The sequence below is a fragment of the Colobus angolensis genome, unplaced genomic scaffold (genome assembly GCF_000951035.1).
Source record: "Colobus angolensis palliatus isolate OR3802 unplaced genomic scaffold, Cang.pa_1.0 Scaffold215, whole genome shotgun sequence".
Lineage (NCBI taxonomy): Eukaryota > Metazoa > Chordata > Mammalia > Primates > Cercopithecidae > Colobus > Colobus angolensis.
The window spans coordinates 4,824,716-4,851,199 of record NW_012115322.1 but is presented as its reverse complement, the minus strand read 5'-3'; the positions used below and the strand labels follow the sequence as shown (position 1 = coordinate 4,851,199).

General features: G+C 35.6%; 1 protein-coding gene across 1 annotated transcript in view; it reads left to right on the top strand.

Moving 5' to 3' along the window:
* Positions 1–26,484, top strand: part of MBD5 (methyl-CpG binding domain protein 5) — a 520,295-nt gene that overhangs the window by 221,380 nt on the left and 272,431 nt on the right. The window contains exon 4 of the mRNA XM_011943076.1: positions 16,015–16,165. The gene's annotated coding sequence lies outside the window, so the exon portion shown is untranslated. The remainder of the gene's footprint in view (positions 1–16,014; positions 16,166–26,484) is intronic.

Here is a 26,484-nt window from a genome sequence, read left to right as displayed (position 1 = left end):
TTTTCTCCCATTCTGTAGGTTGCCAGTTCACTCTGATGGTAGTTTCTTTTGCTGTGCAGAATCTCTTTAGTTTAATTAGATCTTATTTGTCAATTTTGGTTTTGTTGCCGTTGCTTTTGGTGTTTTTGACATGAAGTCCTTGCCCATGCCTATGTCCTGAATGGTATTACCTAGATTTTAATCTGCTGGTGTACCCTTTGCTAACACCCTTGGTACAAGCGCAGTATTAGGGTGGGAGTTACCTGATTTTCCAGGTGTTGTGTGTCTCAATTTCCTTTGGCTAGGAAAAGGAATTCCCTTCCCCTTTGCGCTTCCCAGATGAGGCGATGCCTCACCTTGCTTCAGCTCTCGCTGGTCGGGCTGCACCCACAGACCAGCACCAACTGTCCGACACGCCCCAGTGAGATGAACCCGGTACCTCAGTTGAAAATGCAGAAATTACCCGTCTTCTGTGTCGCTCACGCTGGGAGCTGGAGGCTGCAGCCGTTCCTATTCGACTGTCTTGGACGCACCCCTTCCCTCTTCTTTAGTATAGTGGTCCTCAGTGTTTCTTAGCAGGTAAACCTTAAGATTTCCAAAAAAGGATATTATTATTTTTGAGTTACAAAAATTTCAGAAACTATATTGTTAAGAATTATATCATTAAATTTATTTTAAATATAAACTAATATGCATAATAAAGACATTAAAACATTTTCACTTTTAGTAAATGATCTGCTTTTATTTTACTTTAAATTATGTGTGGGGCAGGCAGTGGGGAATAGGAGGACTTACCAACAGTAACTATAAAAGTCAGATGATACTTAAACAGTATTTAACTTTGAGGCCAAACTAGTATTTAGGTGGATATTGAGAAGTAAATTTAAGTTGCCGCATCAAAAGCACATGCAAAACTGTTTATGATGCTACATTTTAGAGGTTTTTTATATTTTATGCTTTCTAAATCAACGGATTTTAATTTCTAAACAAGAAAATTTAAGATTTGATCATCACCAAATTTCTTTTAACTCGGACTTTTAACATATTTGAGACTTACCTCTTTTAACTACATAAATACAACTTTTTGATGTGGTGATGATCATCTTGAGGCAAATTTATAGACATCAAAGAATGTTTTTGCTTCTCATTAATTATATGTCACCAAGTGTTTTTTTATTCTGTCTTTAGCCAGCAATCTATGAGTCAGTAAATTATAAAATGTCAGACTGAGAGTTAAATAATTTAAACCTATATATTAATTAAAAATACCATGGTGTCTAGAGGTCATCCAAGTGATCAACTGACTGAGTGGCTAAGATGCAAGCATGCTTCTTAGGCCTCTACGATATTCCTTCGTATGATTCAGGTGCTTTCAAATCACTCCATTTTAAAGGGAAGAAATATTTAAATAACTATGCATTTACTCATTTTTAAAATTATAAGTTAAACAGATGTTATTACGGCCTTTAACATTAACTCTGTGACCTTCTGGATGAGAGGCCAACAAATTTTTTCTGCAAAGGGCCAGATGGTAATATTTTAGGACTTGAAAGCCAGGTCTTTGTGGAGCTACTCAACTTGGCTTTTGTAGTGTGAAAGCAGCCATAGGCAATACATAAATAAGGATGGTGGTGTTTCAACTGTATTTATAGACACCGAAACTTGAATTTTATGTAACTTTTTGCTGTCAAATATCTTTCCTCTTTTAACATTTTTTGAACCATTTAAAAATGTAAAACCATTCTCACAGGCAATATAAAAACAGGTAGCAGATTGGACTTACTCCATGGGCTGAAGTTTGCCAACTTCTGCACTAAATGGTTAATAAATTCATTGGTTGGAAAAATCTACTTTTGTAATTCATTCTTAAATTTCCCCAGTATCACATCTATCATACCACCCCAAAGTTCTTGCTAATCTAAGCTTATGCCTGATAACGAAAAGTGTTCAATTTGTTACCAGTAGCTCCTATATGACCCATGTTATGTTGCTTCTCTGCCCCATGTCACAAGTAGATTATGGAAGTAAATAAAAAGAAATTTCAACACTGTCTCCTGTGAAACTTGTCTTTGGTTGTGATGATGTAATGTAGTATAAAGGAAATAAAACCAGGAAATGTGAAAACCAGGCTATATTCCTGATTCTACCACTAATCAAAGTGGTCAAGTTTGGAGAGCCTCTAAGGCTCCATTTTCTCACCTGCCCATCCTGACAGAATATTAAGAAGTTATAATAGCACATATGAAATTACTGGTAAGGTAACCTTAGCATTGCTATTTATCTTTATTGTCACTGTGGTAGTTAGTAGTTGTACTTTATTATTATTCTTAAACTTGACTATGACAGGGCTCCCTTCATATGTTAATATATCACTTAAAACTAGATATAGGTTAAGGATTGCACATTAATTTCCTCCAAGCATTTTGTGTTTCTTACCCTCACATTTTAAACTGCTCTAATCTCCTCACTGTGGTACTTGTGCCAGGTTCATTACTAACAGTATTGTGAAATTTTATATTCTGCATATTCTTTCTTACCACTATTCTGTGAGGGCAAAGACTGTCTGTTTTGTCCCTGCTACATCGCCAGCACCCAAAATAGTGTCTGGAATATATTTGAGCACTTCTGAGTAAATCAGTGACATAAATAATCCCATATGTTCACTTGCCTTGCATTATCAAAAGGAGTAAACAAAGCTCAATAGAAGTAAAATGTTTTAATGCATAAAATACATAAGATTACAAAGGATATCTACTTTATTCAGCTTCACTGGTATATAGTTTATCCACAGACTCCTTGCGGGCCCATGGACCCTGTTTTTTTGTTTGTTTGTTTTTGGTGGTTTTTTTGAGTGGGCGGGTTGTGGGTGGGGTTTTATTTTTTTGAGAGGAGGTCTTAGTCTGTCACCCTGGCACTGTTATATCTCAGTGCAGCCTGGAACTCCAGGTCTCAAGTGATCCTTCCACCTCAGCCTCCCAAACAGCTAGGAATGCAGATGTGCAACACCATGCCCAGCTAAATTTTTTAAATTATATTTTTGTAGAAACAGAGTCTTGCTATGTCGCTGATCTCAAACTCCTGGCTTCAAGTGATTTTCCCACCTTAGCCTCCCAAAGTGCCAGAATTTCAGGCATAATCCACCATGCCCAGCCAGACCTTGGTTTTTGAAAATATAGAAGAATTTTTAACAAATATCAGGGGACACATTGTCCATAACTATAAATTGCAAAACTACTTTGATAGGATGTAAAATAAATGCAAGCTTTATTTGGTCTTTAAGAAATCCTCCCTCTGCACTTTTAAATTATAACAGAAAAAAGCAATGGATTTTTTAAACTTGTTTTGGTTAAATTTCTTAAGATTACAAGAAGAGAAACAAATTTTGGCAAGCTTATACGAAAAGGGTGTTTTCTGGGGAAATACTGGAGTTTCTTATGCAATTGACAGGTGGGAAGGAAGGGAACAAAGATAGTTCTGGGGACAGTAGCTTTCTCGAGAGTGGAGCCAATGATAGAGGTGCCCAGTTATGGGTTCAAATTTGAAAATATTAGAGGAGAAACCTGGGCTGATCAAGCTTAGATCACAGATGCATGCCTCAATTGGTCAGCCAGAGCCAGAGAAGAGCTGTAGTAGATCTGTTAGCAGTGAGGGCTATTATTTGGTATGGGAATGAGCTGGGAAACTACCCCAAGAGCTGTCTATAATGTAGTTCTTATTAATCTGACTCCACAAAGCAGTGCATTTATTTTATATTATTGATGTCTCAAGATAAAATACATTTGACTCCAAATAGCAAGACAGCTTTGTCCATTTACATATAGACAATATAGACAAAATTATGAATTTTAATATGTGCCAGATCACTCACTAGCATATTAATACATAATTTAATATCATACAATATAGCCAGTATAGTGTAGTGGCAATATAGCATGGGACTTAAGAGTATAAGCCCTTGACCAGACTTGCATGGATTAATATCCTAGCCCTAACACTTAACTAGCTGTGCAGTGTTTGTGCAAGTTTCTCAATCTCCGCCCCTCATTTTCATTACCTGAAAAAAACAGAAGGAAGTTGCCACAATACAAACAACCAAAAAATCTCTCTGGCATACCACAGTAAGCATTTAGTTCTTCCACAGAAGTCTGTGTGTAAGCTGGATAGGTCTCATCCAGGCTGGGCTCACCTGGACTTGGTTCTTGGTAGAGGGTAAGTCTAGGTTTGTATCACATATCTCTCATCTTCCTTGGATCAACAGATACCTGAGGCTTTTTTTTTTTTTTTTTGTCAGTATGAAGAGCAGGATTGCAAGGGAACAGGCTAATCTGCATAAGCATATTTCAAAGTTCTACTTAGGTAATGTCTGCTATTATTCAGTTAGCTAAGAGAAGTTACATAGCCAAGCCCAAAGTCAAAGCACAGAGAGGTGCACACTTTCTGTGGAGGTATGTTGTGAAACAGATGGCAATCTACTGTACCACAGGGGATAATACAGTCATGCATCGCTTAATGACAGGAGTACTTTCTGTATTGTTAGGCAATTTCCTCATTGTGTGAACAGCATAGAGTGTACCTACACAAATCTAGATGGTATAGCCTACTATATATTTACCCTATAGGGTATAGCCTATTGCTCCTAGGTTACAAACCTGTACAGCATATTACTGTACTGAATACTGTAGAGAATTACAGCATAATGGTATTTGTCTATCTAAACAAAAAAGGTACAATAAAAGTAAGATATAAAAGGTAAAAACTGGTACATCTGTATAGAGGATTTATCACGAATGGAGCGTGCGGGACTGGTAGTTGCTCTGGGTGAGCCAGTGAGTGAGTAGTGAGTGAATGCAAAGGCCTAGGACATTACTATATACTACTGTAGATATTACAAATAATGTAGACTTAGGCTACACTAAATTTATTTTTAAAGTTTTTTTTACAATAATAAATTAACCTTAGTTTACTGTAACTTTTACTTTATAAACTTTAAATTGTGTAATTTCTTGATGCTTTTATAATAACACTTGGCTTAAAACACAAAGCACAATCATGTTGTACAAATGTGCAAAAATATTCTCTATTTATCCTTATCCTATAAGCTTGTTTCTATTAATTTTTATTTTCTTTTTAACTTTTTTGTTAAAAACTAACACACAAGCACACACATTAGGCTAGGCTTACGCAGAGTTAGGATCATCAATATCACTTTCCTCTACCTCCATATCTTGTCTCACTGGAAGAATCTCAGGGGCAGTAACCCACATGGTGCTGTCATCTGCTGTGATAACCTTGCTTTCTTCTGGAATACCTCCTGAAGGACCTGCCTGAGGCTGTTTTACAGTTAACTCTTTTTTTTTAATAAGTAGAAGGAGTACACTCTACTATAACAATTAAAACATATAGTAAATACTAGGCAATAGGAATTTTTCGACTTCATTATAATCTTATGGGAGCACTGTGATATATGCAGTCGATAGTTGACCAAAACAATATTATACAGCACATAGAGAGTTGTAAGGTTAATGTATGTAATAGAGAGTTGTAAGGTAATAGAGAGTTGTAATGTATGTAATAGAGAGTTGTAAGGTTAATGTATGTAAAAAGCTTAAAGTAGTTTCTGGCACATAGAAAATGTTCAATAAACATTTGCTATTATTAGGCATACAGAAACACACAAAAATTCAGTATTGTGTAACTGTTACCTAAAATACATATTTGGCGAATGTGTCACTAAGTGACATTTTTTGCTATCCTAAGCAAAAAGAACAAAACTGGGGATATCACATTACGTAACTTCACATTATCCTACAAAGCTATAGTAACATTTAAACAAACAGACATGCTTAAATTTAATTGAAAAGCTAGTGTGAGCCAACTTCTAGGATAGTCAAATATTATCCAATTATTTACTGTTAGCAGAATCAGAGAACAGCTGAAGATCACCAAGTTTTATCCACTCATTTGACAGATAATGAATCGAGCCAAAATGGTGAGATATTTAAGTCAAAGAGGAAGAAGTGGATGAATGGAGGATGGATAGATGAATAATAAATAGGTAAATAGTTAATAGAAAAAGGAAAGGGATAAAATCAACCTAGATCTCTAGAACTCTAGTTGAGAACTCTTCCCACTATATTACACAGACCAGGTGTTGTTTCCTGTAGTTTATATACTGTTTATCACATTTTTTCTATCCTTCTGCCTTTCAATGGGCCTTAAAAGAAGAAATAATTTTAATAATATTTTTAGAAGTTCAACTATTGCTTCAATTGAGAGATGACTAGGACAGGATTTACTTAAAATGTAAAAATAACACAAAGCTAATCCTTACAGAGGCCTTCATTTGTCCACTTAACTAATATTTATTCAGTCATTATTATCTGTTAGGCACTGGACTACAGAGAAAAAACAAAACAAATCTTTGTTCTTGTGAATATGCATTATGTGAAAGAGACAAACAATTAACAAATTCATCAGTAGTATGTTCCACAATCCCTTATCTGCAATTCTAAAATCAAAAAGCTTGGGAAACTGGAAATTTTGACAACTCGAATAGTGGTAAAAGCTAAATCAGACTCATTTAGTAGTAAACCTGATATGAGACTAGTCATAGTCTTTTTTATTTTTTATCTTAATTTTTGTGGGTACTTATGTGTATATATTTGTAGGATATATGAAATGTTTTGATACAGGCATGCAACATGTAACAATCACATCATGTAAAATGGGGTATTCATCACCTCAAGCATTTATCTTTTGTGTTACAAACAATCCAATTATACTTTTAGTTTTTTTCTAAGATATCTTGTTATAAACAATTTTTACTTATTTTTAAATATAGAATTAAATTACTATCAACTATAGTCACCCTGTTGTGCTATCAAATATGAGGACTTAATTCATTCTTTCTGGGAGTTTTGTACCTGTTAACCATCCCCACTTACCCCCCACCCTCCATCTACCCTTCCCAACATCTGGTAACCATCCTTCTGTTCTCTATCTCCATGAGTTCAATAGTTTTGATTTTTAGATCTCACACATAAGTGAAAACGTGCTTTGTCTTTCTGTCCCTGGCTTAACTTAGCATAATGACCTCCAGTTCCATTCATGTTGTTGCAGATGACAACATCTTATTCTTTTTGATGGCTGAATAGTACTTTATTGTGTATCATTACCACACCTTGTTTTATTCATCTGTTGATGAACACTTAGGTTGCTTCCAAATTTTGGCTATTGTGCAGTGCTGCAACAAACATGGGATTGCAGATAGCTCTTCGATATGCTGATTTCCTTTCTTTTGGGTATATACCCAGCAGTGAGATTACTGAATCACCGTGGTAGCTCTATTTTTAGGTTTTTGAGGAACCTCTAACTGTTCTCCATAGTGCTTTTAGTAATTTACATTCCTACCAAGAGTGGGGTTCCCTTTTTACCACATCCTTGCCAGCATTTGTTATTATTGCCTTTCTTTTGACTAAAAGCCGTTTTAACTGAGGTGAGATGATATCTCATTGTAGTTTGGATTTGCATTTCTCTGATTATCAGTGATGTTGAGCACTTTTTCATATGCCTGTTTGCCATTCCCATGGCTTCTTTTGAGAAATATTTATTCAAATATTTGCCCATTTTTAAATCAGATTATCAGATTTTTTCCCACAGAGTTGAGCTCCTTGTATATTCTGGCTATTAACCCCTTGTCCAATGGGTAATTTGCAAATATTTTTTCTGATTCTTTGTGTTGTCTCTTCACTTTGTTGTTTCCTTTGGTGTGCAGCAACTTCTTAACTTGATATGATCCCATTTGTCTATTTTGTTTTGATTGCCTGTGCTTGTAGGGTATTACTCAATAAATTTTTGTTCAGACCCATGTCTTGGAGATTTTTCTCCAATGTTTTCTTGTAGTAAATTCATAATTTGAGGGTCTTATATTTAAATATTTAATGTATTTCTATGTGATGTTTCTATATGGCTTGAAATAGTGGTCTAATTTCATTCTTCTGCATGTGGATATTCATTTTCCCCAGCACCATTTTTGAAGACTGTCTTTTCCACAGTGTGTGTTCTTGGCACGTTTGTTGAAAATGAATTTACTGTAGGTGTGTGAATTTGTTTCTGGGTTCTCTATTCTGTTCCATTGGTCTGTATGTTTGTTTTTATGCCAATAGCATGCTGTTTTGGTTACTATAGCTCTGTAGTACAATTTGAAGTCAGGTAATGTGATGTTCTCAGTTTTGTTCTTTTTGCTTAGAATAGCTTTGACTATTTTGAATTTTTTGTGGTTCCATATAAATTTTACAAAATTTATGTGTGTGTATTTGAAGAATGTCATTGGTATTTTGATAGGGATAGCACTGAATCTGTAAATTGCACTGGGCAGTATGGACATTTTAATAATATTCTTCCAATCCATGGACATGGAATATCTTTCTGGTTTCTTTTGGTGCCCGCTTCAATTTCTTTCATCAGCATTTTATAATTTTCACCATAGAGATCTTTCACTTCTTTCATTAAGTTAGTTCCTAGGTATTTATTTGTGGCTGCTGTAAATAGGATTCCTTTTTTAGTTTATTTTTCAGATTGTTCACTGTTGCATTTTGAAATGCTACTGTTTTTTTGTATGTGGATTTTATATCCTGCAACTTTACTAAATTTGTTTATCAGTTTGAATAGGTGTGTGTGTGTGTGTGTGTGTGTAGTCTTTAGTTTTTTTCCAAATATATTATTATGTCATCTGCAAACAAGGATAATTTGACTTCTTTTCTTCCAATTTAGATGCCACTTATTTCTTTCTCTTGACTGATTTTCTAGCTAGGATTTCCAGTACTATGTGGAGTAACAGTGGTAAAAGTGGCCACCCTTTTCATCTTCCAGATCTTATGCAAAAGGCTTTCAGTTTTTCCACATTCAGTATGATACTAGCTGTGAGTCTGTCATATATGGTTTTTCCGATGCTAATGTATATTCTATATCCAGTTTTTTAAGGGTGTATTATAAAGGAGTATTGAATTTTATCAGCTGCTTTTTCACCATCAATTCAAGTGATCATATGGTTTTTGTCTTTCATTCTATTGATATGGTGTGTCACATTGATTAGTTTGTATATATTGAACCATCCTTGCATCCCAGGGATAAATCCCATCTGATCATGATGAATAATTTTTCTAATGTACTGTTGAATTTGGTTTGCTGGTATTTTGTTGAGGATTTTTGCATGAATATTCATCAAAAATACTGGTCTGTGATTTTCTTTTTTTAATGTGTATTTGTCTATTTTTGATATAAGGGTAATACTGGACTTATAGAATAAGTTTGGAGGTATTCCCTTTTCTGTTTTTTGGAGTAGTTAGATTAGTATTGGTATTCGTTTTTTAAATATTTGGTAGAATTCAGCAGTGAAGCCATCAGTTTCTGGATTCTTCTTTACTGGGAGACTTTTTAATACAGCTTCAATCTCATTACTTGATACTGGTTTGTTCAGGTTTTGGATTTCTTATGGTCTAATCTTGGTAGGTTGTATTTTTCTAGGAATTTGTCCATTTCTTCTAGATTTTCCAATTTATTGGTATATGGTTGCTCATAGTAGCAATTAATGATCATTTGAATTTCTGTGGTATCATTTGTAATGTCTCCATCTTCATCTCTGACTTTATTTATTTGGATCCTCTCTCTTTTTTTCCTAGTCTGGCAAAAAGTTTGTTAATTTTGCTTAACTTTTTAAAAAACTATCTTGTTTATTTCAATTTTATTTATTTCTGCTCTCATCTTTATTTATTTTTTCTTTCACTTGTTTTGGGTTTGGTTTGCTCTTGCTTTTCTAGTTCTTTAAGATGAATTTTTTGGTTGTTTATTTGAAGTTTTTCTTATTTTTTGATGTCGGCATTTATGGCCATAAACTTCCCTCTTAGTACTACTTTTGCTGTATTCCATAGGTTTTGCTTGTTGTGTTTCCATTATCATTTGTTTCAATTAATGTTTCAATTTTCTTTTTAATTTCTTCATTGACCCACTGGTCATTCAGGAGCATATTGTTTAATTTCCATGTATTTGTACAGTTTCCAAAATTTCTCTTCTTATTGATTACGAGTTTTATTCCACTTTGGTCAGAGAAGATGGTTGATATTATTTTACTTTTTTGAATGTTTTAAGACTTGTTTTGTGACCTAATGTCTTCCCTTGAGAATCATCCATGTGCTGAGGAAAAAAATGTGTATTCTGCAGCCATTGGATGAACTGTTCTGTAAATGTCTATTAATAGTGTAGATCGTCCAGTGTTGCTTTGTTGCTTTGTTGATTTTTCCATCTGGACAATCTGTTCTGTCTGATGCTGAAAGTGTGGTGATGAAGCCTCTAGCTTTCTTTTTTTTTTTTTTTTTTAGTAGAGATGTGGTTTCACCATGTTGCCCAGGCTGGTCTCGAACTCCTGAGCTCAGACAATCCGCCCACCTTGGCCTCCCAAAGTGCTAGGATTACAGGCGTGAGCCACTGCACCTCGCTGCCTCTAGCTATTAGTGTATTGGGGCTCATCTCTCTCTTTAGCTCTAATAATATTTGCTTTATAAATCTGGGTGTGTCAGTGTTGGGTGCATATGTATTTAAAATTGTGGGTTTTATTTTTTCTGAATTGACCCCTTTTATCATAATATAGTGACCAGTTTTGTCTCTCTTATAGTTTTTGACTATAAATCTATTTTTTCTGATAGAAGTATGGCTACTCCTGCTCTTTTGGTTTCCATTGGCATGGAATATTTTTTTTTCCATCCCATTGCTTTCAGTCTATGTGTATATTTATAGGTGAAGTGTATTTCTCATAGGCAACAGATCACTGGGTCTTGTCTTTTTTGTATCCATTCAGCAACTCAATGTCTTTTGATTGGAGAGGTTAGTCCATTTACATTCAGTGTCTTTATTGGTAAGTAAGGACTTACTCCTGGCGTTTTGTTATTTGTTTTCTGGTTATTTTGTGGTCTTGTTTCCTTCCTGTCTTCCCTTAAGTGAAGGTGATTTTCTTGGGTCTTGCTTTTTATGTTTTGTGTATTAGTTGTATTTTTTTTGGTTTGAGGTTACCATGAGGTTTGCAAATACTACCTTATAACCCATTATTTTAAGCTGATAACAACTTAACACTGTTTACATAAACAAACAAAAAACTAATAAACATTCTATGCCTTAACTTCATCCCCCTGTTGTTTTGACTTTTTGTTCCATTTATATTTTATTGTATTGTTTATGTCTTGAAAACTTGTTAGTGGTTTTTTATTGGTTAATTGTTCAGTTTTTCTATTTAAGATAGGAGTAGTCTACACACCACAGTTACAGTGTTATAATATTCTATGTTTTCCTGTGTACTTGCTATTACCAGTGAGTTTTGTACTTTCCATGATTTATTGCTTATTAATGTCCTTTTCTTTCTGATCAAAATACTCCCTTTAGCATTTCTTGCAGAAAGTTCTGGTGTTGATAAAATCCCTAAGCTTTTGTTTGTCTGGGAAAGCCTTTATTTCTTATTCATGTCTGAAGGATATTTTCACCAAATATACTATTCTGAAGTAAAAGTTTTTTCCTTCAGCACTTTAAATACGTCATGCCATTCTTCTCTCCTGGCCTGTGAAGTTTGCACTGAAAAGTCTGCTGTCAGACATATTGGAGCTCCATTGTATGCAATTTCTTTTTTCTTGCTGCTTAGGATCCTTTCTTTATCCTTGACCTTTGGGAGTTCAATTATTAAATGCTTTGGGGTAGTCTTCTTTGGGTTAATTCTGCATGGTGTTCTATAACCTTCTTGTACTTGGATATTGATATCTTTTATAGGTTTGGGAAGTTCTCTGTTATTATGCATTTGAGTAAACTTTCTGCCCCTATCTCTTTCTCTACCTTCTCTTTAAGGCCAATAACTCTTAGATTTGCCATTTTGAGGCTATTTTCTAGCCTGCTTTGCTTCATTGTTTTTTCTTTTCTTTTTCTTTTTTCTTTTTTTTTTTTTGTCTTTTCTGTGTATTTTCAAACAGCCTGTTTTCACGCTCACTAATTCTTTATTCCGCTTGATTACCTCTGCTATTAAAGGACTTTGATGCATTTTTCAGTATGGCAAATTGCATTTTTCAGCTCCAGAATTTCTGCTTGATTCTTTCTAATTATTTCAATCTCTTTGTTAAGTTAATCGGATAGAATTCTGAATTCCTTCTCTGTGTTATCTTGAATTTCTTTGAGTTTCCTCAACACAGCTATTTTGAATTATCTGTCTGAAAAGTCACATATCTCTGTTTCTCGAGAATTGGTCCCTGGTGCCTTTTTTATTTCATTTGGTGAGGTCATGTTTTTCAGGATGGTGTTGATCCTAGTAGATGTTCTTTGATGTCTGGGCATTTAAGTGTTAGGTATTTACTGTAGTCTTCACTTTCCGGACTTACTTGTAGCTGTCCTTCTTGTGAAGGCTTTCCAGATATTCAGAAGGACTTGATTGTTGTAATCTAAGTGTTGTGATCTAAGCTGTATCTGCTTTAGGGGCACCCGAAGCCTGGTAATGCTGTAATTCTTACAGACTCATAAAGGTACTGCCTTGATGGTCCTGGACAACATCCAGAAGGATTCTCTGGATTACCAGGCATAGACTCTTGTTCTCTTTCCTCACATTCTCCAAATGAATGGAGTCCATCTGTCCCACCCCACCCCCGTCTCTGTCTCTGCCTCTTTCTCTGTTCTAGGCCTTCTGGAGTTGGGGATATTATGACATAAGCATCTCTGTGGCCATCACCACTAAAACTGTACTGGGTCAGACCTGAAGCCAGCACAGCACTGGGTCTCACCTGAGGCTTGCTGTAACCACTTCCTGGCTTCAGCCTGTGTTCACTCAAGGCTTTGGGGCTCTACAATCTGCAGGTGACAAAGCCAGCCATGCCTGTATCCTTCACTTCAGAGTGGCAGATTCCCCCAGTCCCTGGGCATGTCCAGAGATGCCATTCAGGAGCCAGGGACTAGAGTAAAAAATCTTAGAAGTCTACCTGGTGTTCTGTTGTACTGTGGCTGAGCAGGCACTGAACTCAAAAGACGTAGTCCTCCCCACTCTTCCCTCCCCTTTTTAAAAGCAGAGGAGCCTCACCCTGTGGCTCCCGCTACCGTATCTCCATGCGGATTACTGTACCACTGATGTTCCCTTAAGGCCCAAGGGTTCTTCAGTCAGCTTGTGTTGAATGCTGCCTGGCTGAGACTAACCCTTCAGGGCAGCACATTCTCCTCTGACACAAAGCAGGTCTAGAAATTCTATTCAATAGCCAAGTCCTGGAACCTAGGACCCCAAGAACCAGCTTGGTGCTCTAACCCCTGTGACTGAGCTGGTAACTAAGGTACAAAACAAAGTTCCCTCTGCTTTTCCCTTGGATTTTCTCAAGTAGAAGGAGTCTCACCCTGTACCCACCACAACTAGGAATGTGCTTAGTTTCACCTGAAGCCAACAAGTCTCAGAGTCTCACCCAAGGCCCTCAATGTAGTTCCTGGGTATTACTGCTGGTTGTGTAGGGCCCAAGGTCTCTTCAGTTAGAAGGTGATGAATGCTACAAGGACTGGGTTCTTTCCTTCAAGGCAGCAGGTTGCCTTCTGGCCCAGGGTGTATCTAGAAATGTCATTCACTAGCAGGATCTGGAAAAGGGGCTTCATAACTCTAACTGGTGCCCTACCCAACTGTGGCTGAGCTGGTATCCAAGATCCCAGACAGAGTCCTCTTTATTCTTCCATCTTCTTTCCTCAAGTGGAGTGAATGGGTCTTTTTCAGAGCCACGAGCTGTACAGCCTGTGGTTAGGAGGAGGTGATGCCAACACTCCCTTCCCCACCCTGGCTGGCGTCTCAGTAAGTCACATTCCCCCGCTCCCCCAGTCCACTGTCTCTGGCCCAAGTTCAACACTAGGACTTGCCTTGGAGTTGTAGTCCTTATGGCCTAGCCTGCCTTTCCAGTTTATTTTGGGCTCCAGAACACTTTAGCCTGCACTGATGAGTCTTACAGGAACTCAAGTTTGGACCACTGGGATCAGCGATTCCTTTCTGGCTAAACAGGCCCGGTTAAAATGCTCGCTTTTTGGATGGACATCAGCTGCGTTTGGTCTAGTTTTGTTTTCTGTTATAATAGGGCAGCACTGAGCTCAATGCCTCATAAATGCTACAATCTTTCTCTCTCCAGCACACCAAACATTCTCCACACCATGCTTCTGCTGCCGGAGAGGTGACATCAGCTATTTAAGACTGTTTTTCCTGTTCAGTGCCTCATGTAGTGATAGGAAGTTAAAGCCAGGTACTGTGAGTGCTCACCTGATTTTTGAGTCTTATGAATGTGCTTTTTTTGTGTAGATAGTTGTTGAATTGATGTCCTTGCCTGGGGGGACAATCAGTGGAGATTTCTTTTCTGCCATCTTGCTCTGCCCCTAGTTATAGTCTTTAAAAAAATCTCGCTTAGAATGAATATATGTTTTACTGCAAGGTTATTAACATATTTGACTTCAGGGTGCCTTCCCAGACCTCTTGGATGGGAGGGGAGAAGAGTAGGAGATGTTGCATAATTATAGTACATGTACTATATTACCTTAAAAATACCAAAAATACTTAATTCCAAATGACATCTGGCTTCACCGGGATGGTGGGGCTACATAATATCTAGGAATTATATATACTGTGTTTGGAAATGAAGCAGGTATGGATATAGAGAATAAGGGCCCATGGTGAAAAGGGTAAAAGTCAGAGGCAGAGGTTTTTTAGCTAGACTGGTGAGAGAATCCTCTCTGGGAAGTGATATTTGAGTAGATCCAGAAACATTCCAGGAACTTTCAAGGAAAAAGAGTGTTTTAGTCAGTGGGAACAGACATGTGGTTATCTAAAGAGACATTCCAATCTGAGAGAAGACAAAGGTCAAAGACTTAAATCAAGAGCGTGCTCACTTAGCATGTTTGAAGAACGTGAAAGCCACTAAGGCTATAGAATACGAAACAAGAGGAAGAATCATCAGATGGGCTTTCAGAAAGGTAACCAGGATCCAAGTCCTTGCCTTAGATGTTATGGAAAGTCTTTGGGGAATTTTGAACAAGGGAGTCTGAAATTCAGTTTTCTCTTTAAAAATGTCATTCTGTTTCTCTATAGATAATTTTTAAAAATCACTCAACTTTTGTGGATAGTAGAGTAGTAGATGTTTGCAGTGATGAGGATTGGAAAAGATAAGTGATCATGACAATGGATAAAACTCAGAAATTTGATGATGTGTGATCATACAGATACTTTTTTTTTTTCAAGGAAGCATCTCGCTGTTACCTAGTTGGAGTGCAATGGCATGATTGTAGTGCATTGCGGCTTCGACCTCCTGGGCTCAAGTGATCGTCCTGGTTGAGGCTCCCGAGTAGCTAGGACTATAGGCATGCAACACCATATCTCACTTTTTGTTTCTTTTTTTTTTTTTTTTTTGGTAGAGACATAGTCTCACTATGTTGCCAACACAGTATAGATACTTTTTAATAAAATAATGTCCTAGTTATATTTTAACAAAATAATACCTTTTAGGTATCTGTTGAGTGAATGGTGTGCTATGAATTGATAATCTAAATATTATGCTATCATGCTTTATGGGTTTTGTTCTAGATTTTTCCCTAAGTATTAGGGCTAAGAAATCAGCTTGGTCATTATAGTGCTATTACCAGCCTCCCTCTCTTTTCTCAAAGAGGGAAAGAGCCCCAGCTAGAGGAAAGAGCCCCCAAACTTGGAGTAAAAAGAACTGTTTTCTTGTGTCCGATCTGCCACTAACTGACTAGAAGATGGTTTATTTAACCTCTTTTGATTTGGTTTTCTATACTGTAAAGTGGATTGAATTACCTGATTGATAATAGCTCTGTTTGAATCTTCAGTCTTAAATTTAACAAGCCCTTTCTGTTAGATTCTACAATTCTATGATTTTAAATGAGACTGCAGAAAAATCTCAAAACTTCCTTAAATGTGAATGTAAAAGAATACGGAATAACTGGATGTGTTCAAAATTGGTAAATTTACCCTGGTATCCTTTTTAACAGGACCAAGAAAATAAATACCAGAAATCAACAAGAGCACAGACTGTTTCCCTTCATCAATCCGTAGAACCCTACTACTTCTTTAGTTCCATCAAACACAGAGGAATGACCACCATGGCAGATAGCAACAGAAGATGTCAACAATTTTTTGGAGGCAAGCAATGAAATATTTCTACTATGAGTTTTCTGTTATTAATCATGTAGAAGCAAGTAGAATTATATTGGGTTTTAGTTTAAAATGAAAAGTATTATTTACTGTAGGAATTTATATATGCATAGCTATTTCTTTATTTTCTTTTTTTCCTCTTTTAACACTATTGCGTGTCAGAAATTACGTCAAGATGCATTTGCCCTTACCTCCAGAGTAACAGATAGAATAAGACTATCTTAAATCCTTAAATACAGAACAAGGATTTAAATAACCAAAATTAAGTACCTATATTTGAAAACAGGACTTTTTCACATCTATCTTGGACACATATATAACTATAAGTACTAAATAAAATTGGAAATTAGAATTATTTTCTATTTATTTTAGAGTTATTCATACTATTTGTGAATTTTATGTAGTTAAAGATATCCCAGCATTTTTCCTCCCTTTTCTTTAACAGCTAATATAAAGTGCTCCAAAATCTTGGGAAACCATCCCTTTACAACTCTCACAGTTTTACGTTTTGTGAAAATTCCATATCAAAATATTTACTTGAACTTTTAGTTAATTCTATGACAGCTCCTATTGCTCCCAAAAGAGCATTTGGGCAAGGATTGTGGATCACAATGCCACCTTCAAATTTCAAATTAATTACATTACCTTTAAAAGAAAAGCTTGCTTGGAAAGAAATTGACCATATAGATTTTTAAATGTATAAGGAATCTGGCTTTTCTTCGTTCATGAAAAATAAAGGCTTAAGTAGATGAAAATAAAGTGAAATAAAAATATACACTTTAAAAAATTTAAGTAGAATTCGCTAAAATGTAATCTTTCAAGGGATTTTATACAAAAAAACTATATATATATATGCTTAGAATTTTTTATTTAGTGTTAATTCAACTCATCAGCCTAAGGTCATCCATAAAAACGTGTCTGCTTTTAAGTTTCACATAAGAGGAATGCTTTCTCTAAATAAAGAAGATGATAAATATTTAAAAAGCCCAGTGTAGAGATTCTGAGTTTTCTTTCAGTAACTAGAGTCAAAATTAATTCTTGCTTTTCTTTTGGGGAAAATTTCATCTAATTACATTCAATTTATTCTGCAACTTTTTGGACAGCAAATCCTGATCACCAAAGAAAAAGCAGCTGTGTTGCCCTTGCCTCACAATTATAACAATAGTATTATTATGCAGTCACCAGAGTTTATGGAACCATGAGGTGGTTATATCCACTGGCTGTTTTCTGACAGAGACACACCGAAACCTTTCTGAATTGCTGATAATGTATGCCTTCTATTTCTAAGGATCTTCAAAGAAATAGATTCCACTGCTTCCTTCAGCAAGCCAATTTAGTATAACAGCTCTCAGAAGCAGAAAATTCTTTCTTATAACCCTGTATGCACTTTCATTAACTGTTTCTAAAACTTATTTTCCTAGAATTGCATTTTAAATATTATTTAAATATTTTCTTAGTTTAGTATAATTCACTTAAGTATTTTTTAAAACTACTAAAAATTGACCATTGTTTAATTAGTAAAAATATTCCTATAAACCATGCTTCCTCATAAGCAGTGTACATTTCTCCCTCAGTATCTGCAGGGGATTGACTCCAGAACCCCCTATGAATACCAAAAGCCAGGAATGTTCAAGTCCCTTATATGAAACAGTGCAATTTTTGCATATAACTCACACATATCCTCCTTATACTTTAAATCATCTCTATATTACTTATACTACCGAATACAACCTAAATTCTAGGTAAATAGCTGTTATATTTTTTACTCTGATTATTTTTTATTTTTGTCATGTTATTTTTATTGTCTTTTTTCTGAGTATTTTTGATCCAAGATTGCTTGAAATTTTAGATGCAAAACTTGTGAATACAGAAGACTGACTATACTATCAAATTTCTTTTTCTTACGTTTTCTTTTCTAACTCATCCACATACATCTTATTTTGAACTTTAGTTATTCTTTAACCATCAGACTGTATCAATGGTATATAGCTCTAACTTATTAAGAATCAAGCCCTTTGTTCTTTATTAATTTCATTCTATTTGTGACCAAGTAATTAATAAGCCATAGATATTTATAATTCTAATCCCAGGTGCTATTTCATTTATTTTCCACATTTTTAGGGAAAGTTGTACTGGTAAAAAGTTTTAGAGGTTAGAAAGGCAATTGAACATAGCAGGTATGATTTATAAGAATGCTACAGGAATACTTAGAGATATTGCGTGTTTGGTTCCAGACTACCACAATAAAGCAAGCCACACATTTTTTTCCCAGTGCATATGCAAGTTATCTTTGCACTATACTATAATCTATTCAGTGTGTAATTGCATTATGTCCTTAAAAAACAATGCACATTTCTTAATTTTAAAATAGTTTTCTAAAAATGGGGGGGTGCTTTGGGGGGTGGGGGGGACAGGGTCTCACTCTCTCTTCCAGGCTGGAGTCCAGTGGTGCAATCGTGCTCACTGCTGCCTTGACTTCCTGAACTCAAGTGATTCTCCCACCTCAGCCTCTCAAATAGCTGGGAATACAGGCATGCACTCTCATACCAGGCTAATTGTTATATTTTTTTGTAGAGACGGGGTTTTGCCCTGTTGCCCAGGCTGGTCTTAAACTCCTGGGCTCAAGCGATCTGCCTGCCTTGCCTCCAAAAGTGCTGGGATTACAGGCATAAGCCACCATGATGGCCTCCTTTGATAGTGAAAGGTCTTACCTGGTTGTTGATGGTTGCTAACTGGTCACAGTCATGGTGACCAGTCAGCAGCCATCAACATCCAGGCAAGACCCTTTATTATGACTGAAGATTGGGATGGCTGTGGCAATATATTGAAATAAGACAGCAACGAATATTGCTACATCAATTGACTTGACAAAGTAAATTGGTTTTCAATTTACTTTGCTCAGATCTGTCAGAGGATTCGCTATCTGTATTTGTAAGGCAGATACTATTTGTAAGGCAGATACAGCCTTACAAAATACATTTCTTAAGTAGACTTGAAAGTCGATGGACTTTTCAAGTTAGAAGAGTTGATCCATGGGCTACAGAAGGAATGTTATGTTACCAAGCATAAGAACAGCATGAATCTCCTTGTATATCTTAATCACAGCTCTTGGATGACTAGATATACTCTTAGTGAGTAGTAATTTTTCCAAAGGAGTATTTTTTTTTTTTTTTTCTGAGCAGTAGGTCTCAGTAGCAAGCTTAAAATAGTCAGCAAATCATGCTGCAAACATGTCCTCTAGGCTTTGTTGTTTCATTTATAGAGCACAGGCAGAGTAGATTTAGCATAATTCTTAAGGGCCCTGAATTATTTGAATGGTAAATGAGCATTGGCTTGAACCTAAAGTCACCAACTGCATTAGTCTCTAACAAGAGAATCAGTGGCTCCTCTGAAGCTTTGAAGTGGGACATTGACTTTTACTCTAGTTATGAAAATCCCAGGTGGCATCTTCTTCCAATTGAAGGCTCTTTTATCTACACTGAAAATCTGTTATTTAGCATAGCCACCTTCATCAGTGATTTTAGCTAGAGCTTCTAGATAACTTGCTGCAGCTTCTCCATCAGTGCTTGCTGCTTCACTTTGCACTTCTATGTTGTGTAGACAGCTTCTTTCCTTAAACCTCATGAATCAACTTGCTCTGCTAGTGTCAAACTTTTCTTCTGCAGCTTCCTCACCTCTCTCAACCTTCATAGAACTGAAGAGAGTTAGGGCCTTTCTCTGGATTCAGCTTTGACTTAAAGAAATGTTGTAGTCAGTTTGATCTTCTATCCAGACCACTAAAAGTTTGTCTGTATCAGCAACAAGGCTGTTTTTCTTTCTTATCATTTGTGTATTCACTGGAATAGCACTTTTAACTTGCTTCAAGAGCTTTTCCTTTGCATTCATAATTTGGCTAACTGTTGGATGCAAGAGGCTTGGCTTTCAACTTGTCTTGGCTTTTGACATGTCTTCCTTACTGTGCTTCATTCTTTCTAGCCTTTGATTTGAACTGAGAGACATGTGACTCTTCTTTTCATGTGAACACTTAGAGGCAATTATAGTTTATTACTTAGCCTCATTTCAGTATTGTATTTTGGGGGATTGGGAGCCCAAGGAGAGGGAGAGAGACAGGGAAACAGCCAGGCAGTGGAGTATTCAGAACACACAACATTGATCAGTTAAGTTTGCCCTCTTATATTGGGGCAGTTCGTGATGCCCCAAAACAATTACAGTGGAAACATCAAAGATCACTGATCACAGATCACCATACCAGATATTATAATGAAAAAGTTTGAAATATGGTGACAGTTACGAAAATGTGACTCAGAGTCATGAAGTGAGCACATGCTGTGTGTGAAAACGGCACTGATGGACTTGCTCAGTGCAGAGCTGTCACAAAACTTCCATTTGCAAAGCACAATAAAGCAAAGCACAAGAAAATGAGGTATGCCTACATACAAGAACACAAATCCACAGACCTGATTAAGGCTGATTTATTAACCACAACCATGCATTCTACCAGCTGTGTGGCCACGGGCAAATTGTTGATTTTTTTCACCCCCAATTTGTAGGTCTTTAAAATCTGAGTGCTAATAATAATATAATGTGGGGATTAAATGGAATAGATAATATAAGTAATAAGCTTAGGTTCTTAGCACTGCATAACATGTAATTCAATAAACAGATGACATAGTTATCCCACTCTGCAAAATAATTGAAAACAGATTCTTCATAGCAAATTCAATTCTTAAAAAAGAACAATGATTCTTTTTATGCGAAACTTGTTTTACATCATTATATCTGTTTTACTGCTGCTAAATTTTGTTCACATTGAAACGTCCAAACAAGCAGTTTAAAGTTCATGTTTAAAACTATGAAAATGTGATTTATCCAGAAACCACATTAGAAAAATTATACCAACGGTTATTAACCTGAGTCTCATAGAAACTATGTACATTCCAAATTTTGTTTAAAAATGTAGAGTATGCATGGACTGTTCTGAAATTTTAACTGAAGTCAACCACTATTATTTGGAGAAATATTCCATTTATAGGACAGAGTGATTTGAGGAATCTTCTTGGGATTAAATCTCTTTTATGTATACGTTGATCAGATGTTTATTTGGTCTGAAAAACTGATTCAGTATTTCCACTGGAAAAACAAAAAGAAACAGACAATTTTGTTCTATTAATATTAGTGTTCTGGGTCTACTGTAACAAATTACCATAAATTATGTAGCTTAAAATAACAAAAGTTTATTCTCTCACAGTTCTGGAGTCTAGAAGTCCAAAACTAAGTTGTTGGCAGAGCCTTGCTTTTTGAAGGCTGGTGGGGAGAATTTGTTCCTTTTGCTTGGCTCTGGGGTTGCCAGCAATTTTTGGCATTCCATGGCTTGTAGACATATTACTTCAATCTTTGTGTTCATCATCACGTGGCACTCTCCCTGTGTGTCTGTTTCTCTTCTGCTCTTCTTATAAGGATTGGATTAGGGCCTACCCTAATTCAGTACAACCTCATCTTAATTACATCTATAAAGACTGTATTTCCCAATAAGTTCACATTCATAGGTACTAGAGGTTAGGACTTGAACATATCTTTGGGGGAACATAGTTCAACCCATAACTCTATCTACCCATATGTATATATATATATATATATGATAGAGTATACATATATAGAGTATATAGATAATAGATATATAACTGAGAATAGAATTAGAAAAGAAAAATGAATTTTGAAAACAAATTTCTTTTGTTCAGCCTCTGAAAAGAGGTTATTTCACTTGTGATAAGACATGATCTATAACTAGATCTACATGTTTTGCTTAGTAATATTTGACACCACCATTTCTTAGACATCGACAGTTCCTTGATCATTCGTTTTCCTATCTACTCTCTAGCTTTATTTGTTAAAATTTAAAGCAATAGCTATCATTTTGCTTGCTTTGTTTACTTGATGTCAGAGTTCAAACAATAGGTTTACAGATTCAAGACCACAGGATACATACTACATGCATCAACAAATGAAATGCCCTATGACTTTAGAGATGGTATACCATTTATATTTATAATCATACTTACAGTTATACTTTGTAAATGAACTTAGGTCAGATTTCCTTTTCCATATTCGCTTAAACCATGGCCACCTTTTATTATTATGGGTAAGAAATTAAGAAAAATTGTTGACATTTATGGGTAATGTTTATGGATAAGGCTTATGGGTTATATTATGGGTAAGAAATTAAGAAAAATTGTTGACATTTCAAAATGAACAAGTTTATTTTATTTACTTACACACACACACACACACATATATTGAGATAGGGTCTTGCATTGTAACCCAGGCTGGAGTGCAGTGGAATGAACACGGCTCAGTGCAGCCTTAACCTCCTGGGCTCAAGTGATCCTCCCATATCAGCCTCCTGAGTAGCTAGGACCACAGCTGCACGCTACCATGCCCAGCTAATTTTTGGATTTTTTGTAGAAACGGGATCTTGCCCAGTCATCCCATTACTGGGTATATACCAAAAGGATCATAAATCACGCTGCTCTAAAGACACATGCACACGTATGTTATTTTGGCACTATTCACAATAGCAAAGGCTTGGAACCAACCCAAATGTCCATCAATGATAGACTGGATTAAGAAAACGTGGCACATATACACCATGGAATACTATGCAGCCATGAAAAAGATGAGTTCATGTCCTTTATAGGGAAATGGATGAAGCTGGAAACCATCACTCTGGGCAAACTATCGCGAGGACAGAAAACCAAGCACCACATGATCTCATTCATAGGTGAGAACTGAACAATGAGAACACTTGGACACAGGGTGAGGAACACCACACACCAGAGCCTGTTGTGGGGTGGGAGGAGGAGGGAGGGATAGCATTAGGAGATATACCTAATGTAAATGACGAGTTAACGGGTGCAGCACAGCAACATGGCACATGTATACATGTGTAACAAACCTGCACGTTGTGCACATGTACCCTAGAACTTAAAGTATAAAAAGAAAAAAAAAGAAAGAAACAGGTCTTGCCATGTTTCTCAGGCTGTTCTCGAACGCTTGGGTTCAAGCAATCCTCCTATTTTAGCCACCCAAAGTGCTGGGATTATAGGCATGAGCCACTGCACCCAACCTCATTATGAATTGTTAACATTAATTCAATGGCTTATTCTAGTAAAGCTCATTCTAGTGAAGACTCTTTCTAATCATTACTACATTTTTAGTATTACGTCTTCCTTTTGGTCATGTCTCATATAGTATTCAGGCAATTGTCACAGATATATCATGTAATAAAACTTACACAGAACTATTCTTTAGAAATTTCTCTGTTTCTTCAAGTTCACTGGCTGGTTTCTCTGCCATGTCCAATGTGCTGTTAAGCCTATCCAGTGAATTTTTCATTTTGATACTGTACTTTTTAGTTTCATAATTTGCATGTGATGCTTTTGAAAAATATTTGTTATGGTAAAATATATATAATATAAAATTTTATCCATTTTTAGGTATATTTGGTTCTTTTTTATTGGTTTTATTTCTCTGCTGAAATGCTATTTGGGCATTTATTATGATGATCTTTTTCTTTATGTTCTTGGTAATAGCTGCTATAAGGTACATGTGTGAATCATCTCAGAGTCTGTTCCATTGGCTGCTTTTTCTGTGGACTTTGGTTTGTATTTTTCTGTTTCATTACATTTCTAAGAATTTTTTTATTGTGTATTAGATATAGATGACACACTGTAGAGACTCTAGTTTCTGTTATCTTCTTCTGAAGAGTATTGACCTTTTTTCTAACAGTTAAATCCGTAGCTGCTCACATTTATCTAGTGAAGGTTTGGTTTGATGTTTTGTTAGAGAGTGGGTCTATTTTGGTTTTGTTCATAATCCTTGGGTGACTTCCTTAGTATAGGGACATAATATTTACTCCTAAAACGTGGTCCTTTATGGATTTCTGTGGAAAACCTGAGGTGTTACTAATCTGCTTTTATTTGATGGGATTCAAACTTGAAACTCTTTGTCTCACGTAATGGGCAGTAGAAGAAATCCTTATTTTTGCTTTCCAACTGTTACTTTCCATTGGGTTTTTGGAGTCTTCCCCATGCATGTACAGTTTAGGTGCCAGCCTAGGTGGGAATTGATATATAAATATATACTCCTCCTCTGTATTTTCTTCCTTTCTGGACTCCCCCTTCCCAACCCTTGATTTTCAGCCATTCTCTCAACCCTGAATTCTGCCCTCTGATACCTCAAGCAAGTAAGACTGTGGCTTTCTGCTTAAGTTCTACTTGCTCATATACCATTGTACCTCAGGAGAGCCATATAAATGTAGAATTATATGTTGCCCAGTGATGTTATCTTCTTTCGAGGGTCAAATCCTCACTCTTTCTATTTCTGCCTACATTTGGTCACTCTGTAGTATGTCTTCAAACAATTGTGTTTTGCTTATTGGCGTTAGTATTTTTTCATAGTTTATGGTTGTTATCAGTGAGAGAATTAGTGTAATTTAAGTTACTTTGCCATTACTTGAATTGGAATTACTGGTTCTTTTCACTTTCATATTTACCTGTTCGCTTTATTATTTCATCTCATCATTAGCGTAGTCACTTTGACCTTGGTTTGATTCCTGGTTCTGCTATTTATTACTGTGTTACTTCAAATTTCTGATCTTCAGTGTTCCTGTATGTAAAGTGGAAATGATCATATGTATCTCAGAGTTGCTTTAGCATATTAAATGTGAAAATATACGTAAAGCCTGTGACACGTAACGTAGAAGTTAATTGACACCTGTAAATGCTACTTCCCTTTCTTACCATAATTATTCTATAAGGTTGGAAGGTCAAATATTACTATATGGGATGAATTGCTTAAGATCTTACTACTAGATACCAGAAGTACGGTTTAATTATATTAAATATATAAGGTAAATTTATGCCTGCCAGTGGTTCATTTCATTTCTGATATATACATATATATATATATATTCATTTCTATATTATTACATCAAGAAGAATTACCTGCGATTTTGAGGAAAAATAGAAAAACAAGGGTTAATAACAGTAAGGCATTATCGCATGCTAGTATTCTGGGCTGTGTCCTTTTTCTCTTCTGGGTACACTTAAAGCCAGCCCACTGTCAGGTTGCCAGAAGATATTACTGCAGTATTTCTTTTCTATCAAAGAAGAACGAGTCCAAAGTTGAAGTTTGTGATTTTAGAGCCAGACAGAATTTGCAGTGAGAAATCAGGCCAGTGAAATAAATATGTGTGTATGTGATCAGTGAAGAATGTATTAAAAAATATACCACTATATAGCGAGCTATTCTATCGTCAGAGTTTCCTTATGACTAAAAAATGAATGAGTTGTACCCTTGCTAAACACGTAATTTTAGAAACTGTTTATTGAATGGTCTTTGCCACGAATGAGTAGTTAACATAAGTGTCTGTCCTGCCTATTAGAATCATGTTTTGAATGTGTGTATGTATAGATTGTTTTGTGTTATTTTTAAGCAATGCATAGGATTTTATGTGTGGATTTCAAAAACATTTTGCTGTAGTGGAAGTAATATTATGGTGAAGATAACAGGAGAAACTGGTTGAGATTGCATTAACTCTGTCTGTAAGCATTATTACAGTTGCCATTCACATTTATGCCTGTTCAAATAGAAACCCATCAATCATGTAAACTTAGGGCCAGATTCTGATCTCTAATGCACAGCATGAATTGTCACATATAATTTTTCCACCAAAAAAAAAAAAAAATGCTCAGTCACATCTGAGATTAAAATCTGTCCTTTCAAATTGATTTTATTTTTATCTAGACTAAGAAGCAAAGTATAGTGTCAGTCCTGTCAGGATGTGATTTCTTTTTTTACATATAATTCTTACAGAATCAAGTGTTTATGTATTTCTGTAATCATAATAGCTCTGAGAAATATAGAAAAATTATTGTTATACTTTTTAAAATGGAATCTTTTTATCCCTACGTGATCACATGTGCTAATGTGGATTGTAGGGAAAAGCTGTATTATTAAAAATAAATTACCTAAGGTTATAATATATGAAATGCAAACAAAACCTGTTTACATAGATTATTCTGTTTATCAAAATATATTTTATATTTTCCATTAAAATTTAACAATCGTATTCAACCTTACCAATAAAGTAAAATATTTAAAATAATAAAGTTACCTTGTTTTGGCATTTGTGTGAGGGTTTTTTTAAAAGTTGTGAGATAGTTGACAAAAAGTTGGAAGATAACATTTTTATTTGAATTTTTTCTTACCCAAGGAAAATTAGTTCAATTTATGTATATTTTTATATT